The following is a 19,263-nucleotide window of genomic DNA, read 5'->3' as shown; positions in this document are numbered from 1 at the left end:
CCATCCTCCAAACCAAGAAAGGGACGAGGCAAAAAAAAAAGAAGTCACCGTGTTTTTACTTTAGTGGAAACATTGACAGCGAACAGAGCTTGAATGGGTGATCTCAGGATTCACCGAGGGGAGACCATTCGCTTTGTGACACAAATAGAACAATAGTCTTGGGATGGCTGAGGACCATAAATTGATACAGCTGGTACAATTGGCTCGCTATGAATCTGTGCCCTTTTATCTGTGAATTGTTCATGAATCAACTCTGATTTCAGAAAAAAAACCTATTTATACTGCAATTAGCCTTCAGATACTTTGGCTGGAAAGTTTCTACCAGTAGGCAGTTCACAAGCTGACTTTGCTGAGTACTCTCTATTTATGATTCACCCTTTAGCTGCTTTGGGACGGGTCGCAGAAGTCGCACGCCACTGTTTGCATCTGTTGTTATTTGATCAGCAGTTGAACTCATAAACTTATTCGGATAACCAGTTTTTATGTTAAGTAGCTTACAATGCTCCCATAATGCTTTGCTAGTTGTGTCAAGGGCCTAGCTAAACTTGGTATGACCTTTAGCTTTTGTCACCTGTTTTGAGACTTGTCTAATAAGGGTCTTTTCCCTCTTTAGCGAATCATAGGCATTGTAAGCATCTTGCACTTCAGTGTTTCCTTTTGAAGGATGGCAGATGGTTACCAATAGGCATGATTTGGCTCCCTGGCGTTGCGGTATCTCTCCTTCAGAGATAAGCACGTGGGAATGAAATTGTATGCTGTTTGCTCCATTTGAATCACTGCAGTATCACAACAGGTTAAGGATGGTTATGGTATTTTATAGTCCTGATCCATAAGTTAGCCGAGTTCTTTTGGACTAGTTTTCTGGACTTTTATTTTGTGTTATCTAATACCATAATTTCTCACGTATAACACCCCCCCCCAGTCAGTTCCCCCAGACTTGGGGCTCGTGTCTCCAGCAGGGAAGCTCGTTTCTTCACTAGAAAAGGAGCACTCCTGAAGACACTGTGCATCCCATGCAGTTGCCAAAATAGTTGCTGGTTGTCTGGCTGCACAAGCTGAAGTCCTGTGTTCACCCTCTCACAGCTGTAGCTATTGTGATAGTGTACATTTTGCCTGAACCAGAAAGTGGGCTGCTGGTAGTATATTGATGAGGCCTGTGATGTGGAAACAATTTATTTACAGGAACCTATGTAAAGAACTACTGACAGTAAAGAACTACCAGTTTTGCTACCACCCTTGCAAGGGTCTGGGGCCTAACCTTGTGTGATGTAGGGTAAGTCCACATGGAAACAGAGAGAGTCCAACAATTGTGGCATCTCAGGAGACAGTCTGGGTGATGCAGGCGCCACACTTCCTCGACACTCTCTGTTCCCGGGAGAAATGCGTCACGTAGTCAGCCATGACGCCGGAAAAATCTTTTCTTCCCCCACTTCATTTGGCTTTCCAGGAACAAGGCACATGTTCTATTTGAGGATATATTGTATGCAGAAAATATGGTAGTAGTCTGCACCTTCTTGCAAGCCTCAGCTGAAAATACAGAACAATGAATTAGTGGACAACATGGGGATGAATTGTGGGCCAATATATTTATTCACTAGGAAAGTGAAGATTTTTGGGAGGAAAAACGTTTCCCCTAATAATTTATAGCTTAGAGAATAGTCCTGAATCCTAAATTCATGATTATTCAAGCCTCTGACTGCCTGATCCTGTTGAAGTTGGTGGAGTAGTTGGTAGAGAAGTCCCTTTGGAAATTGAATCAGGCCCTTAACTGCTGTAATAGTATTGAATTGAATGCAAGATGTCATAAAGATAAAGTGCATTATCTCCGGACCTTCCAAAAGGAGAAGCATGTGTTGTATTAACATGAAACGTGTCCCTGGGCTAAATGTTACCCATTCAGAATATCCAGCCAGTATAATCCTGGGGTAGATTTTATTTCCATAGCAAGATGCATTGTTTTAATGGCAGCAATTGGAAACAGCCTGGAGCTTTTGGGTCTTGGAACAAGCCTCAGGGAAGATGGCTTAGTGGGCAATGGGCTTGTGAAAAGGGCAAAGGTGTATAAAGAGACAATTTATCATATGGCTCAGCAGTTGACCATACAGACGCCTTCACCACACCTCTATATGCATCCCTGTTCCATTGCTGTAGGTAACATTACAGGCCTTTCAGCTTCTTACACGCATCTCTCATCAGACTGTATGAATGTGCTGCAGTGACTCCAGGTGATCATTCAATATTGACTCCAAGTTTCACAAAAAGATCTTACATCTTCCAGCAGAAATTGCCTGCTGTCCTTTTGTATTTAAAAATATACTACACTAAATCTCTAATACCCAGAATATCCCCAGTTGTGTGGGACTAGCTAAGCAGATGGCAAAAAAAAAAAAAGCAGGCATAAGCTAATTAACTGATTCTGTGGCTTTACCTCCATTACAACCTTTGGAGAAGGCAAAAATGCAAATACCTGGTACCGACACGCAGTTCTGCTGTGAGCCACGGTAGGAACTGAGGCCGTCTATCCCAGGCTCCGGCTGAACTGGGTGCAAATTTAAGCTCAGAATTTTGCAGCCTGCTTGCACCAGGGGTTCGCACTGCCTTGCTGTCCCCGTGGCTTAAATCCCTGGTGTCAACAAGGCCTGGAGGACAATTGCAGGCTGCTGAGAGAAGGCGTCTCACTCATTGCTACAAGGCAGCTCATTGTCACCCTGTCAGGCAGCTCTGTCTCATCTAAGAATGAACCTGTCCTCAATCCAAAATCTAGCCTGGTGCTGACGCAGAAGAGAGGCATCCACTACAGATGAACAGCAGGCTCACAAAGCTTCGCGTTACTGAAACCATAAGGCTTGGCTGAAATCTCCATTCTCTGTACAGAAAAACCAATGACTTCATCTCTGGACCTGCCCTCACGTAACCTCTGCGTTCATGGATCTATTAGGAAGTTCCCTGGGAGGAAAAACCTAGCTGCCAAATAAATTACACCACCCCAGCAGAGATGTGCAAGAGGCTCAACAGGACCCCAAATTACTTGGAGCTAGGAATATTATGGATCCTCTGCAGATACTTGCAAATTTGTCTCTCTTCCAGAAGGCCAGGTCCTCAGATGGAGCAGACTGATGTAAACTCCATGAACTTGCATGGAGCTATGTTGATTTACATCACCTGAGAAGTTAATCTGAGAGGTGTGTGTGTGTGTGTAGTAGGTAGGAGGGAGTGCAGTCTTTGGGATCTTTTCTTTCTAATTAAAAGGAGATATTTTTTGAAACACTTGTAGTGGAAAACTGTAATTTAGTCTGAGAATTTCCCATTTAATGCTCCCCTAATGCCTGTGAAAAGCTCTGAGTTGCAGTTCATGATCTGAATCTTTATGGGTAATTAGCCAGGAGAACGGCATGGAGAAAAGCAGGTAGATATTTTCAGAACTGGGTGGGGAAGGGGTAGAGAAGGAATTTGCAGATGTGGGGTCACAGGCAGTTCTGCTCTGGATTAAAGGATGTCTCGTCCATGTAATTTATTTAAAGATTCACAAACCCAGTTCTGATCTGTACAGGATCATGTCAGCTAACCATCATTACATTGTGTATCTAAGGCCTGATCTAAACACACTTGCACAGCAATGTATGATTTGTGCCCCTTACCCTCCTTTGAATTTGGTCCACTGGACTTAAGGTAAGTTATGTTGGTGAAACAGGCACAGCCCAGGATAAAAGGACTGTCACCACCCCATGGTGACTCTCTTCAGAATTGTGCCCTTTTCCTGTAAGCCACAGTAAAAGGTGGACTCAGTTGTAACGACAACCTCAGTTTAATAATGCTCCTTTGCTGAGAGCAGAGCTGCGTTTAGATTCTTGTTGCCTTATTCCCAAAGAGCAAAGACCCTGCTAGAATTGCATTGAGTTGGTCAACAGGTTTCATGCACCAAGTGAGCCAGAGGGTCCCATGAAGAAGAGAAATGGATGTGACAGCAAAGTTGGCCCTAGGTTTACCGTAATTGTGTGTAGCAGTTCTAGAGCTCGAGATTGATTTTGGAGGGCTGACTTAAAAGAGTTAACTTTTTCCCTTTTGAACAGGAGCGTGAGAATTGTGGCTCAACCACTCCAGCATCCCGTCTGTCTCTGAAAGGTGCCAGCTCCTGATGCTGTAAAGGGAAGTGAAGACACTGCACAATAGGTAAATGTGGGAAGCCTGTTTCCTTGAAGCCAGAGGTTTGCATTCCTTCCAAGACTTTTTTTGTATTAACTTTCACAAGTCACAATATTCTTCTCTATAAAAGCACAATCTCTGTTTGAGTCGGACTAAATTCCTGGCCTCAGTAACCTCTTGTGGCTGTGAGTTCCACCGTCTAATTATGTTTGGGGAGAGAGAGAGATTTCCTCTTGCCAGGTTTGGATTTAACTTTCCATTTCACTGAATATTTCCTTGTTCTTGGGTTACTAGGTAGGGAAAACAGAAATTCCCAGTTTCCCTTCTCTATGCCATTCATTGCCAACCACTTTCATCCAGCTCCTCTTAGTCCTGTCCTGTGTATGACAAACGACCCTGATCTTTTCCGTTTCATTTAATAAGGGTTTCTCCTGTGCCCCTGTTCATTCTCATCATCCGCTAACTCTCTTATGAGATGGGGTGACCCACAGTGCACACTGGATTCCAGATGAGGATGCACCATCAATTTTACATAATGGTATTATAATGAGCCCTGAATTTGCCTTAATTACCATATGCAATGTATTCCTAGTAGTTACTACATTTAGTAAAACAAATTCCGCGTGGAACGCAGTCATGTTGCTTATTTGTAAACAGCAATTTGCAAAGGTTTTCCAGGCGACCGCCAAAGGAATTGAAGATGGAGGGGAGGGAGAGAAGAGAAGAGAAGTGAACGCTCCCTGAAAGCATTCACATCTGATGGCACAAGTCTATTGGGAACGTGTATGGAACAGAACAGAATATGTAAGCATTGCTTTAATCCCATAGCAGAGTGTGTTTTCATCCAACTCACCACTTCAAACCGCAACATCAGGAGCAAGCAGATAGAGAATGGGAAGAGGTATCTGTCTCTGTCACTGAAATGATAAGGAATCATTCCTGGTACTGGTAGCTGGATAGTTAAGCATAATGTTTATTTAGTTTGGCGCTGTAATATCTACGGTATCAGATCACTAATCTCTGATGGTTTAAAGCAAAATGCATATAGGGGGAGAACTGTGTTAGTAACTGCAGCAGATGCTAACTGATTAATAGCACTCAGGTGAAATCAGGGCTACACCAAGATGGTCCATATGCTCTTCATCAACCTGCAGCTGTTTCCCAATGAATGTCTCATGGCAACAATAGAAGTCACACCGACATATTCTCACAGCTGAAATGGTGACTTCTCCTGCTGTTAATAGGTCTTCCTTTCTAGATGGCTATACAGAGTGTCCCATTTATGTGCTATGGCCATGCTGTCAAGGTATAAGTAATCACTTTCATACTTGCTGGTCTGCATGGTCACCAAGGTGTAATATCTGATGGGTAACAGATGTCATCTTTCTTCCAAGGCTTACAGCATTGTATTATTGCCATAGGTCCATCATACCTGTGAGGTGAAGGAGGGAAAAATCCCAGTGTGGCTTGTTCATTGGAAAACCCTCTGTTTTTTTTTTTTAATTTTGGCTCTGGGGTTTGTTTTCAGCGCCTGCAAATATACTTCAACATTTAGAATAATACACGCAGATCTTGTTTGTCTCATCAGAAATGAGGTCGTGTCCCCTAACGGATGTTGGAAACTCCCCAGTTGGTTCGGCTGGCCCGTATCCAAATTAATTTAATCTCCCCCTTCAGGTCATGGAGGCGTGTTTAGTTCAGGAGTTCCCAGGAGTGCTAGGCATGTTGAAAATTTTGCGTTGTCCTGTATTTGATGAGATGTTGAAAGCAAATTGGCCAACTGAAATTCCAGGGTCTGAATTGTCTGAGGAAACCTCCTGTAAGCACAGACTCTGCTTTTACTTAACATGCTTAGGGACCGTGTGAAATATGGTGACTGAGCAGGTAAATGTACCTATCATTGTGCGTTAAACAGTGCTCGAACGCACGGGTCTGGCATTGGAGCTTGTTTGATTGAGATGGTCCCTAGGACTCGGCTCCAGCGGTGCTCTGTCTCTGCTTCCGAGAAAGTGCTGCGCAGTCGTTAACTTCCAGTTGGATGCCCACCAGGAAACCTGGTTTAACGCCTCATCTGAAGGACATGATATGAGTCATTAAAACCATTTTTTAAAAGTCTACAGGTGACCTATGGAGCTCCAGGAGACTGATTCAAATAGAGCAGCCATTCCCATACACTCCCCATGAGCCGGGGAGGGTTTCAGTGTGACAGTCTGAGTTCATATCAACTTAATATCACGGTCCCCAGCATTATGGATTAAACCCTCGGGATTGGGCTGCTTGAAGAAGTTGCTTCACAATAAAAGCGGGGATAAATATGATCTATGATGGGTTCCTGTGAGTGAGATCTTAGCGTACAGTACATGCTAAATCGCTAACTTCAGGCTTACTCCTCTGTCCACAGAGGGAGATGGCATGGAGCAGTTAAGGCACTGTTGCCTTCCAAGTACAGACAAGTCCTATAAAACATTTTCCAGTTGAATTCCCTTTTCCCATGAGTGCAGGGTTAAACTTGCGGGTTCATATATTACTGCTTATGGCCTAAGTTGTGCCCAGTGAAACGCATGGGATCTGCAATGGAGCAGACATCATTTGAGGACCTTTGATTGCACTGTCTTCTGGCTGAGTGCCTGAACTGTCTTGGTGTTGCACAAACTGCTGTGATGCAAACAGCACCACAGTCTGATGTGCCCGCCAGCACCAGAGAAGAGTTGCTCTGATGCTCACGGTGCTGTGCAGGGTATGAGTCAGGGAAAGAATATGCACCTTCCCCACCCTTAGTCAAAAATTTCCAGCAACTTTCCACACATGCCAAGCCCTAATCAAGGCCAACCATTCTCACAATCTCACACAAATAAAATTCAGTTGCCTCATCACTAGGATGTATCTTCTTCCAGCCAGATGTAATAGGTACATGTACATGTTCTCTCTATGTTATGCAGCACCTCTCTGCTGCTCTGTATCTGATCCACTAAGGGGATGGATGTACTCTAAAAGCCAGCACAGGAAGTCAGAAAAGTGCCTAAAAGTGTTTTGGGCGCATATAAGCCTGTTTTCAAAAACAACTTGGACATTTAGGTCTGTTGAAATCAATGTTAGGTGCCTTAAATGCTTTTGAATATCTGGGTCTGAGGTGCCTGATCCCCTTGCCTCCCATAATACATGTGACTATGGCCATTTGTAGATGACATCGGGGTTTAATTCTCCCTAAATTGAAGTGGTGGGGTTTGTTTGTTTTTTAAACGCCACTTCAATTTAGGGCAAACTAAAGCCCGGTGTCGTGTACACCTGTGTCGGAGCCTGATCCTTACCTCCCTTTCCAGCGGCGGGGAAGGGAGAGCGAGCTGCTGGCAGGCAGAGAGGTCCCTAAGCTGTGGGGGTGGAGGGGCTGGTGCTTCCCTCCATGGCAGGGGAGGCTCCCCTCCAAGTGGCACCCGCCTTCAAGCACCCGGTTTGGGCAGTCCCGGGGGGCACCGCAGCTGCAGAGGGAAGCACCAGGCCCCCGTGCAGCTCATGCAGACATGCAGGCTCTGGGAGGAAAAACAAAAAACAGGATCAGGCTCACCACTTCTTTTTTCCCCCTTCTGTGTAGCCTGCCTTCCCAGGCTGCTGCCAGGCCGCCTGCACAGCCCCCGCGCTGCAGGGAGCCCAGTGCTTCCCTCCACCGCTGTAGGGTAGGAAACTAAAACTCCTCGGAGGTGTTTTACTTTGCAACACCCCAAAATCATTTTCTGTGTCCCAAAGGCGCATTACACCACCAAATGTGCTACAGCGGCTGGAATAAGGGGCGGATTTACAGTTAGTGGGGCCCTGTGATCCAAGCAGGGTGCAGGGCCCCCCTCCCGTGCCACGGCACATCTGCAGGGGAATTAGTGTGGCACACTGGCCACAGTGGCTGGAATTTCCAGCTGTAATGGCTGAAGAAGCCCACAACTGGCTGGGCGGGAGGGAGGGCCACAAACAAAACATGGAAGGCTCTCTGGCGGTGGCGGCGGTGCCCCGTGCCAGGGCACAGTTTGGTTCACAGTAAATCCGCCCCTGGTTGGAATTAATGCACAATACACCATCGAATGTGCAAACAGCAATGCTAATAAAGCGGTGCAAAAGGCATTTAACCCACTTTAAACCCTCTTTAAAATGTCGTCTACAAACAGCCTCTGGCTCCCGAGCAGGTGCTTGCCGAAGCCGTAGTAACTCGTGCTCTGCTGGGATCTCCAAATCTCAAGTGCAAGCTCATTTTGGACTGAAATGATGTTAAAGACATACTAAGACCCACTGTGGGAGAAGGGCTTTCTGCTGCTTGTTCTCTACACGTGTTTAAGAGGAAGCTGAGGGCACTGGCACGGATTGTCCTTCAGCGCTAAGGGATTTTCCACAATGTAGTGTAAACCACCATGAAAGTCTCCCGACGGTTTGTTCACTTGGCTTTTCTTAATGACTATGCCTAATGGTCTTAGTTGTCCATCCAGCAGCAACAAGTTTGAACTTTTCTAATGCAGCAGGCTTCGTGATATTAGTGCACGTGGCTTATCAAAGCAATTTTGCCTGCTTTGTGAAATCTATTCCAGTTCTCTCTCTCCTTTACCTGTAATCTAGGTAAGAAAAAATAAAAAAAACCCTACTATTTGATGACCTCTGTACAAATCAAAAAACTGGCTCCATGGTCCCATTATCTTCCCTTATTAAGTATGTTTTCATGCTGTGCTTTTTTTTCATGCCCACAGTCAATAACAATTTAAATGATACTCTTTGATGCCCTTTGCTCACATCATTTATTTCCATCTTTTTATCTGATTTTGCCAACAGGACCTAATTTGAAAGAGGCTGCAGTTCATCGGCAGGAGGGATTTAAACACTGTTCAGACTGACATTTTCCCTCATCTCGCATCCCGTGGGGTACCTGATTGCAAATTTATAATCCACCAGAGGTCTTGCCATCAGAAGATACAGACTTACAGTAACAGCAACTAATTTTTAAAAGATCTCCAGCGCATCAGTGTCTGGGGCTGGTTTACACAGACTAATTAATCCTTATTTGACCTGAATTAACTCTTAATCTGTGTGAAATGAAAGAGCTTTACTGGGATACGGCAAATTTTAGAAGATGGGAAAATCCTTTCTGTGCGCGAGGCTTCTGCCTCTGGGTGACACAGATTAAAAGAGGTGCTGGGTTGCTGCTGGAAATTAGGTCCTTCCTTTTTATTTTTTTCCCTTTCTCCTTTCTCCAACCAGAACATGCAGGAGAGGAGACAGTGTTCCTCTTTCTTCAGCACAAAGCAGAGGAAGGTTATATCATTAAAAGACACTCTGGGATTTGAATTAAATGTCAAATATGGTTTTTGTTGACAATACAAAGCCCAGTGTTGGAACAAAAACTGACAGTTCCTACCCTGGGCCCCAGATTAATATTAGGCCAATAATCAGATTTCACACTGGCTGGGACAGGGATGGATTACTATCTGGTAGATTAGCACAGCCACCCCGTGACCCCTTTCTGCTCTGCTGGTTCAAGGGTATTTGTACAAGAGATAGAGAACAGCAGTACTACACCATCAGTAGCTTATGCTACAGGCTGCCTGAGGCAGGGGGTGTCTTTCTATTCTGCATTTGTACAGCACCAGACACAAAGAAGTTCTGGTCCAGAAGTAGGGCTCTAGTAACAATCACAGGGGACAAGATAGTTTATCCGCTCAAGAAGAGCATGCATCAAATTGATAATAAAGGGGCTTTGGTATCCTCAGATAAAATGTACTATATTGAGCAGTGTTGGCACAGTGCTCCCTGTCATTCGTTGGTAGAATAGGTTTCTTACTGAGTGCAGGAGGAGGCTAGCTATGGCACCCTGCAGTCTCAAGTAGGAGGATGTGCCTGCTTGGGGTGGGGGGGCTGAGGTCCTTTATTTCGCTCTCCTGCTATAGCTTATTGGGTGACCCATGAGCAAATCACCGTGTGCTTTAGCTTCTCCTCTCAGCTCACTGTCAGGTTTGTCTGCACGTTCGTTGGGGCGTTTCAGGATGTCACCTGGGACCTGCAAAACAATGTGAGCAAGGAAGGTCTTTCCCCTTCCCTCCCCACTGGCAACCCCAAGCCTCCTCCACAACATCACAATGCCAGGTTAAAGGGGATTGCTTGCATCAGTCCTGTAAGTGAGGGTTACAGGCAGGGTTATAACAAAGCACCTGAAGACTAAAGTGAATGCCGTCGCCTTTCCATTATGCAGGCTCCTTCCTCGTTCCACCATTATACGTAGCTCTAAAAGGGACAGGCCCAATCTGATCATTAGCTATTGCTCTCCTCATTTCTCAGTCGACTGCCAGAGCATCTGCAGCTTGTCTAAGGCTCTACCTGGGGTGCAAGGGGGTGCATCAATGCCTCAGTATCCCCTGGCCACAATGCTCTCTGAGTTAGGAGCTAAACTGGGTACAGCAGGAGCTTAGGGGTCGTGTTGCTCAATGCCTAAGGCAGCTGATGTTTCTCCCTTACTGAATCAGTTAGTGAGGCCTGCTTTGGAGTACAAGGAGGCTCTAAAAGGGCAAAGCAGTTCTCCAGCAAGGGAGAGAGGCAGGGAAGTCAGTGGAAAGAGTGAGAAGTTTAGCACTCTTTGATAGCCGAAATGTAGCCTATCCCTTTTGAAGACCATAAGAGGATTCATTTAGCATTCTGCCTTGTACCTTCTGAATCCCACCAGCCATAGCCAGGTGCTTCTAGGGAGTAGGTGACTGCAGTTTTACTTTTGGTTTTTCCCTCAAAGAGGAGTGCATTTGGGTTGACTTATTTGGGCAGAACCGTGAGCTGGCAATAGTTGATGTGCATGCAGGGTATAGAGCCCGCTGGGCTTGACAGCCAGCCACAGTGAATGCCGTGTCACATCAATCCCCTACTCTATCAAGAGCCAGGAACAGATCTTTTTTTCAGAGAAAGATATAACAGTCTTTGTAATCAATGATTATGAGATAACTATGGGAGAGATTTTCTTTATACTGGGCACTTAGCAACTTGCTTAAGCTCTGCTGCGTGATGGCTGATGCTCCTTCTACCTATTTGCCCTGCTTATTTACTAGTTTATCATTTGCCCTTACAAGAGGCCCCAATGAACATTAGGACTGCACGATATCCATGGCAGAGCAGGGAGTGGAGCACTGAACTTCTAATTTCTAGTGACTTAAATGGATCCCTCCATCCTATGTAATGTCACCACAAATGTCTTTATTATTCAATTAAATGTCTGCGGCTCTCCACCGGAGATATGCATTAAAAAGGGCCGACCATGTTCCATGTCATAAATGCTACCCTTCAGATCAGCCACCTGCTTAAGTCTCGAGGCAGTCCATTTAAAAGGTTTTATCTTCAAAATCCAGCATGGTTTGTATCTTTATTTTTCGACTGCCCCCACTTGTTTGCTTTTGAAGTATTTAGAATGGAAAATAAATCATAATCCACTGTGATGTTTCCATCATTCAGTAATACCATGATGTGACAGCCTCCGAGGATCACATGATTATAGTGATAAGGGTCTAGTTTGAAAATGTTTACCATTTCCCAGGTGGCTCTTGGACCTCAGTCTGCATTAATGCTGTGCCATTTTCAGGACAAATGCCAATCTCTGTCTCACAACAGATCATCATTTTAATGCCTGCTTTACTCTTTGAATTATGGTAATTTATTGTAATAGTGTGTTTTGACCTTTTCAGTATTTTGTATTTTTATTGGGTAGATGTTTCCTCTCTTTCCCCAGAGGTTAATGATACTGTACAAGAGAGAGGGAGTAGGCTAAGTCAGCCAATCAAGATACAGAATATTGAAAAGGTCACAATGCAAGAGCATTTTGCTAATTCAGAGCAAGGTGGGGTGGGGTGCGTGAAAATCGGAAGGCAATATTTGTGAGGCATGCCGTGACGAGAACAGAAATGACATCTTGTCGGCATTCTAGATTAAAGGCCATCAATTTGGACGCGTTAGGAGTGATGCTCGTGCATTCCTATGTAACGAGCAGAAAATATGCAAATACCTGTTTTGCATGCAGGGTGACCTGCTTGCAGGTGAATGCCCTGGGGTCACAGTTTGGGTGCTGACATAAATGGGTCTGGCCCCCTTCAAATGGGAAGGTCGTATCTATTTCTAAAGGCAGTTGGCATTACAATATGGACTCCAACCTGTCGGGTAGGTGGAAATTGGAAGAGCCAGCGCTGTAGTGGAAAAAACCAGAGAAACTCCATCGCCGTTTGGGTGCTGACCTACAGGTGCCTACCAAATGACAAGTGGCTGCTAATGAATGCATTGGCATTGTATGAGGGTCTATTGGTAAAAAAAAAAGAATTGGTTAACAAAAAAGCAAAGCGCCTTGCTAAATGCAAAGCTGAGCCCAATGTTGCTGTGTCTCTTGCTAACTCTGTTCAACATTACTGATGTTCTTACTTCCTCTGTCGCTCCACCGGACACAAATAGATATACTTCTGGGCTTGCCGATGCCTGGTAAAGGAGGAGCATTAGCCAGCCCTTGCAGCATCCTGTTGTTGGGAGCAAAAGCTTAGTTTGGGACCTACGCTTTGGACCTCTGCAGGTGAGGACTGAGGAAGCACTGCAAACAGCTCAGCACCGCTATGCTGCAGGACAAGCGAAGAACCCTTGTTAGTGGGCTTCAGCTGAAGATGGTCAAGCAGTAAGATGCTTTGTGTAGAGAGAGAAAGGAAAGCTACAGAGCAATTAAGGAGGGAAAATGAGTATTACCTTAAATCTGTACTGAGGCACAGTGGCAGAGCAGGTGCCAGGTGTCTTGGTACACCTTGCTACACCTGTACGTATGGTGGGTCCTGCTCCAGATGTACGCTGGAGGTTCTCCTCAGTCAATCAAGCTACAACTGGGAACCTAATCATTGAGGCTGGGATGCGAGGGTCAAAGGTGGCTGGGTGGGATGCTAACTACATCACTTCCTTAAGTGCTGTTGGCTTTAGAAATGGGTGCACTTCAAGCATGATCGGCCATTTGGTTTGGGTAGACCTATAGCTCAGGTCTGCAACCCAAGTTTGGGGCTCTGGGAATAGAGGAGTGCAAGGGGGAGGTGGTGTGGCCACGTGAACCTGAATAAATCGTTGGCTCTTTGGGGAAAGGAGGCATGCTTTTGTTCTGTGTTTGTACATCTCCAAGCATAGCAAGACCCTGGTCCTTGTGCCTGGGTCTCCTAGACACTAATAGAAATACAAACAGGAGACGACAACGCAGAGAGAAACGGAAAGAAAGATAAAATCTTTGCAAAGCAAGACTGTGGGCCAAAAAGATAAGCAAGCTCTCCTCAACAGTGCACTTTATTTCTTTGTGCCCCTCTTCAATGTGCAGACTGATGTACTGCTGCAGAAATGGCGACATCAAGTTGCACTCAGCATATTTGTACTGCAGTATTATACAGTACCGTATAACTGAGCCCCAGAGGCAGCCGGTGCAATCCAACTTGATATGCTAACAGGGAGATTGAGAGAGACAGTAAAATGCACTTTTTTGGGTGGAAAATCACATTCCCAGGCCCCTACAATTTCTGCTGAGCCATTCAACTCATCTCTAACCAAGAGCTAATTTATGGCATTTACTCAAAGCAAATGGTTCCAGTGTGGGAGAAGGAATGTAGTTAGTGAATACAACATACATTACTTCTCAGCTCTCCAAGATTACCTGTGAGACACATGATTCCTCTTGCTCTGTGTAGGCCTGATAGTTTTAATCTCACAGGTAAACATCAAACCATTCCCATTTATTCCAATGAACATTTTAGCTGTCCCTCGGTCGATGGCTACAAATGTCAAGGTTTTTCTTTGCTGGGGGTTGGTAAGTCTGCTGTGTAGCTGCATTGTGTGATGCTGAAACAGATATGGGGCCTCATCCTGCCATGGGTAGGACTGGATGGTGCTCAGCACCTCACAGGACTAGATGCACGGGACAGTTCCATTACTTGAATAGAGCTGTATTCGGGCTTAAATGAGACCCAGTGGCTTCACGTGAGCAGGAGACAGGATAGAAAGTGGCCTCGTTTTTTTGTCTGTTCACTTATTTTGAGTTGTCCAACGTCTGAGCAGCTGTAGGACGTGGGACACGCTATCTTCGGGCATGGTGGCAGGAAGCAGAAGCTGGAGGAGGGAGGGGGAGCCCAAAGAAACCAAGTGGCCTGCGGGAAGGCAACCGCTGCAGCAGCAGGAGCCGATGATGGAGGGAAACAGCGACAGCTCGGGGGCAGCAGCCCCCAGCCCCATGTGTGGGGAAGCAGGGAGCCCAGGAGATAAAGTCAGCAAGAGCCCAGAGGCATGAGTTGATCCCTCACAAGCTGCTTGAGGCCTGGGAGCTGCAGGTTGGACAGCTTCGAATACCTTATCAGGTAAGACAGGGCTCCATCGTTGATATGGTATTTTTGGTCGAGCAACTGCAAGAGAAGCGTAGAGAAAAACGAACACCACTGTACATAGCCTTCATCAATCTGACAGAGGCCTTTGATACAGTCAACCGGCAGCGCCTTTTTCCTGTTCTGAAGAAACTGGGTTGTCCCCTAAACTGTTGAACATCATTTGCTCTTTCCATCGAGGTATGAAGGCAAGAATCTGACACCTTTGACACCAACAACGGGGTGAGACAGGGGTGTGTCTTTGCCCCGCTGCTTTTTAACATCTACTTTTCCTTCCTGCTTCTTCAAGCATTCAAGGACAGCCATGATGGCATTGATCTTCAAACCAGACTAGATGGAGGCTTGTTCAATATCGCAAGGTTTAGAGCAAAAGCCAGGGTGAAAGGGCTGGTTCTGAGAGATGACGGGACCTTGGTTGCCCACAGTGAATCTTCCCTTCAAAATCTCTTGGGAAGATTTTCTGAATCATGCGAGAGCGTCAGGACGGCAATTAGTCTCGAGAAGACTGTGATCGTGTACCAAGGGGTGAAAGCACCAATACCTGATGCCACTGTGCAGCGTAAATCTCTTGGTGTCATGGACAGATTTGGCTGCTTGGGTTCTACAATCAGCAGGAAACTTGACCTTCAGACTGAACCGACTACCAGAATCAGAAAAGCAGCTAAGAATTTCAGGCTATTACAGAAACGTGCACGAAATAACAGCAAACTATCCACTATGGTGGAGATACAAATCTGCGAGATGTGTGTGCTGTCGTCCCTGCTTTATGGTTCAGAAACGTGGGCTGCATAGGCTCGGCATATCAAAAGACTGAACGGCTTCCACATGAGATGTCTGTGCAAGATACTGAAAATAAAGTGGGAAGACAGAATGCCATATGCAGAGGTACTGGAGCACTCGGGACTGATGTGCTTAGAAACTACTATCAAAAAGAGGAGGTTGCGATGGATCAGGAGAATGGGAGGAGACTATATCCCCAAGAATATTTTGTGGTGAAATTTGAGATGGCTCTAGCAAGTGGAGTTGCCCTCTATGGCAGCGCCACGCAGCATGCAAAAATTATATGGAGTCGTTGAACATCAGTGTCGAAATCTGGGAAGAGCATGCAGAATCCCATCCAATCTGGAGGAAACATCTGGCACTAGGTGCAGCGCAACATGAAGCAGCTTTGATCCAGAGGATGGAAGCAAAGTGAGACAGAAGAAAGCAGAGTGCTATAAACTTGGACTCCAACTCAGACACCGCATGGAGCTGTGAAACTTGTAACAAGCTGCGTCGCTCTCAAATTGGGCTTGTCAGCCGCAAACAGATTCATCGGGCACCTGATGAGACCTCTTACGCGTGCACCATACTGAGGTTGCTGTATTGTTATTTATTGCGATACAAGTAGACAGAAAAGTTTAATTCCTTTACATATTACCAGAAATTTACAGGAGACATTTCAAAAACAGAGAGCCTGCAAGTTAAGGAGAGAGACCTCATTTTGATCAGTTCAGTCAGAATTGGGAGCAGAAAGATACCCAGGCTTGTCACAGCCTTGTTCTTGTCCTTGTTTTAAAATTGCACATTATAACGGGAAACATGCAACTGGGGCAGAAAGCTAGTTTTGTGACGTGTGTTATAGTTACATGTTTGGCACTGACTCACTCTGCACCCGTGGCTTTGTCATTTCAAATTTGGATGCCTAAATTCCTCTGGCTATAAACTGGAGCTAATCCCTCTCAGTGGAATTGTGAGGCTTGCATAATTCATTCATGTTTGCAAAGCAATGTTAAGATCCTGAACTGGAAGGTGGTTTATGAGCGTACAGTAGCATGACTGATTATTAGGATTTGCTGAAGGTAAGGATATAGGTTATGACTGCACAAGCCCTGGGTACTGTACCTTAATCTGTGAAGTCAAAATGTGATTTATGAGTAAATAAGAGAGAGCAGAGATGTACTAACATGATCTGCTTTACAGGTTAGCAAGGTCATCATCTATTGCAAGGGATAACACAATGTGGAATGCTGTGCTGCCTGGGTAAGTTGCTTCCAAAAGGTGTCTTTTAATATGACATTACATGTAATTTTTCTGCCACATTTTCAGGCAATTTAGCAACTCCATAATGAAAGAGACCAGATGAGTACACGATTTACCTAGCCTGTTCACACAGTTACCAAAAAACACGTACATTAACTGATGTGTCTGTAGTTATTTAGTCATGCTCGTGCATGCAATCGACTGACTTGCAAGGGTAATCACAATAACTTTGTGTGCAGTTAGCATATGGCAGCATGAATATTTTGGGTGTGTTCCCACAAGTGGGAACGTGCGTTCCTTGGGGACAAATAGCAGTGGCACATAGTTGGGCCGCTGCTAGCTGTCCCTGGCAAACACCCCTGCACACATGCTCTGGCGCATGGGTGAAGTAGGGGAGGCTGGGCCCAGCAGCCTTACTTGGGGTCCCAGGGGCCTTCCAACAGTAGCAATCCAGGTGCACGGTGTCTGGCTGACAGCAAGAGCATAGCTCTGGATGGCCAGGCTCCAGTTTCAGGTGGTGCACGCAGAAGCCATGTGCGCCGCACAACTTTTTTCTGACACCAGGATCTCGGAGTTTAAAAAAACCCCCCAAAACAACTCACCAAGCTGCAAATTAGCAGTACGGCAAACGCCTGCACATGTGCACACGTCTGGACACTCCCTTTGTGTTCTGAGCTGTATTAGAAAATCCATCCCTTTCAGATCCACTCACGTCCTGGTACTGGTCTCGGGGTCTTCAATTATTATTTAATAATCTTGGTGCAAACATGCTCGTGTTCACTTTTTAAAATAAATCATTCTCAATCCATGGTCTAAAACAGATCTATGATCTATAATCATGGACAACTAAAGTGAATGTTTATTCATCTCTTCCTGTTCCAACTTAGTCAATTTGTTATGCTGGTTCTGTTTCTTTTTTTCTTTTCCTCCCTAAGCAGATCTCTGAATGCTGGGACCAAACAAAGTAAAGTGGATCTAATTAACTTCTCTCAAGGGTATTGACTGTCTGCAAAGGAAGTGGAAAGCAATGAGGAATGTATTATGGGGGCCTATTCATAGCAAACTTCGTTACTTACGGTAGCAAATCTTTCTCTTGCAAAAACCAGTGTTTACATGGTTTTCCTTGTTTAATGATAGCCCCGAGTGCCTCTGTGTAATAGAAAATATGTTAAGCTTCCTAATGACCAGGAATATAAAGCAAAAAGGAAGTAAGGCAAAAATGCTTTGTGTCAACAGTGAAAATTGGAAACTTATTGAGGCTTCATTTCCAGGGAAAGAGAAGTGAAATTCAAAGCAGGTGGATGAATTCCTTTTTTCAGGGAAGATATGGCATGAGCTTCCAAGCGCATCACAATCTGATCCAAAGAGATGCATCTTCCATGCATTTGTCCTTATGCCAAGCGGAGTTGCAGGTGCTTCAGATGTGCCCAGAGGAAGCCAAAAGTAGGGCTGATGAGCAAACTTTGTCAGCTGGTCTTTGTAGGACTCAGAGCAATGGGGAGATGGATATGAGAATGCACAAATAAAGAAATGTTGAGCTGCTCCAAACACTGAGAAGGTGACACGTCCAAACCAAAGCTTATTAATGTGGCCTGGTGAAAAAAAAGAGAATTGGGGTTTTGGATAAGGTTTTATTTCGGTCTCTGCCACTGGTTTTCTGGGGGAGGTTGGTCAAGTGACTTTGCTTTCCTGTGCCTGTTTCCTTCCTTGTATCGTGTGTATAATGATCCTGGCCTTACATGTAACCTACTTTTGTGTTCTACTGGTGCAAGATGCTGCATAACATTATTATATTCTAGGAAAATGGGTAAAAATTATTTACGAATGGGTTTTTGTCTGGAGGTTGTAATATCGTGGTTCCAGTGATTTGAGAAAACATCAAGCCAAAACCTGCCTATTCCACTTACTTGAGCTGGAGTCTGATATTCAGGACCTCAGAAAAATCAAGTGCTGATTATCTCAGGGAGTTACAGACCTGTCAGCCTTACCTTGATACTTGTATAGATCGTGGAGCACGTCCTCAAGGACTTTACTGTGAAGCACCTAGAATTGAATAAGGTGATTGGGAGCAGCCACTAAGAGCAAGTCATGCCTGACCAACTTGATTTGCTTCTATGATAAGGTGACAGGCTCTGTGGATAGTAGCAGCCCAGTGGATGTAATACACTTTGACTTTAGCAAGGTTTTTGACACTGCTCCAGGACATTCTAATTAACAAGCTAAGGAAATACAGAATAAATGAAAGTACTGTAAGGTGGATACATAGCTGGTTGGCTAATCATGCTTAATAAGGAGTTATCAATGGCTCAGTGTCTAGCTGAGAGGAGGTGTCAATGGGGTTCTCCAGGGGTCTGTCCTGGGTCTGGTATTGTTTAATACCATCATTAATAATTTGTATGATGGGACTGAGTGCACGCTTAGCAAATGTGCAGACGATGCCAAGTTTGATGGAGTTGCAGATATTTCAGAGGGTAGAGCTAGGATCCAGAATGACCTGGATAGACTGCAGAAATGGTCCACAGTCAATCAGATGAGATTCAACAAAGACAAATGCAAAGCGCTGCACTTGGAACAGAATAAATGAATGCACAAATACAGACTGGAGAATAACTGGCTAGACTGCGGTACTGAAGGGAAGGACCTGGGGGTTACAGTAGGCCATAAGTTGAATATGAGACAACAGTGTGCTCATGTTGCAAAAAAAACCAACAGCATG

General features: G+C 45.1%; 1 long non-coding RNA gene across 2 annotated transcripts in view; it reads left to right on the top strand.

Annotated features, from left to right (window-relative positions):
- Positions 1-9,464, top strand: part of LOC102571315 (uncharacterized) — a 41,596-nt gene extending 32,132 nt beyond the window's left edge. Inside the window, exons 3-5 of one of the 2 annotated variants that reach the window (XR_009456546.1) lie at positions 4,071-4,170; positions 4,801-4,947; positions 8,947-9,464. This is a non-coding gene — a long non-coding RNA (uncharacterized LOC102571315). The remainder of the gene's footprint in view (positions 1-4,070; positions 4,171-4,800; positions 4,948-8,946) is intronic. The other variant, XR_009456545.1, reaches the window with a different exon arrangement.
- The last annotated feature ends 9,799 nt before the right edge of the window (positions 9,465-19,263 follow it).

Source organism: Alligator mississippiensis, chromosome 14 (assembly GCF_030867095.1).
Source record: "Alligator mississippiensis isolate rAllMis1 chromosome 14, rAllMis1, whole genome shotgun sequence".
Lineage (NCBI taxonomy): Eukaryota > Metazoa > Chordata > Crocodylia > Alligatoridae > Alligator > Alligator mississippiensis.
This window is presented reverse-complemented; position numbering and strand designations above follow the sequence as displayed.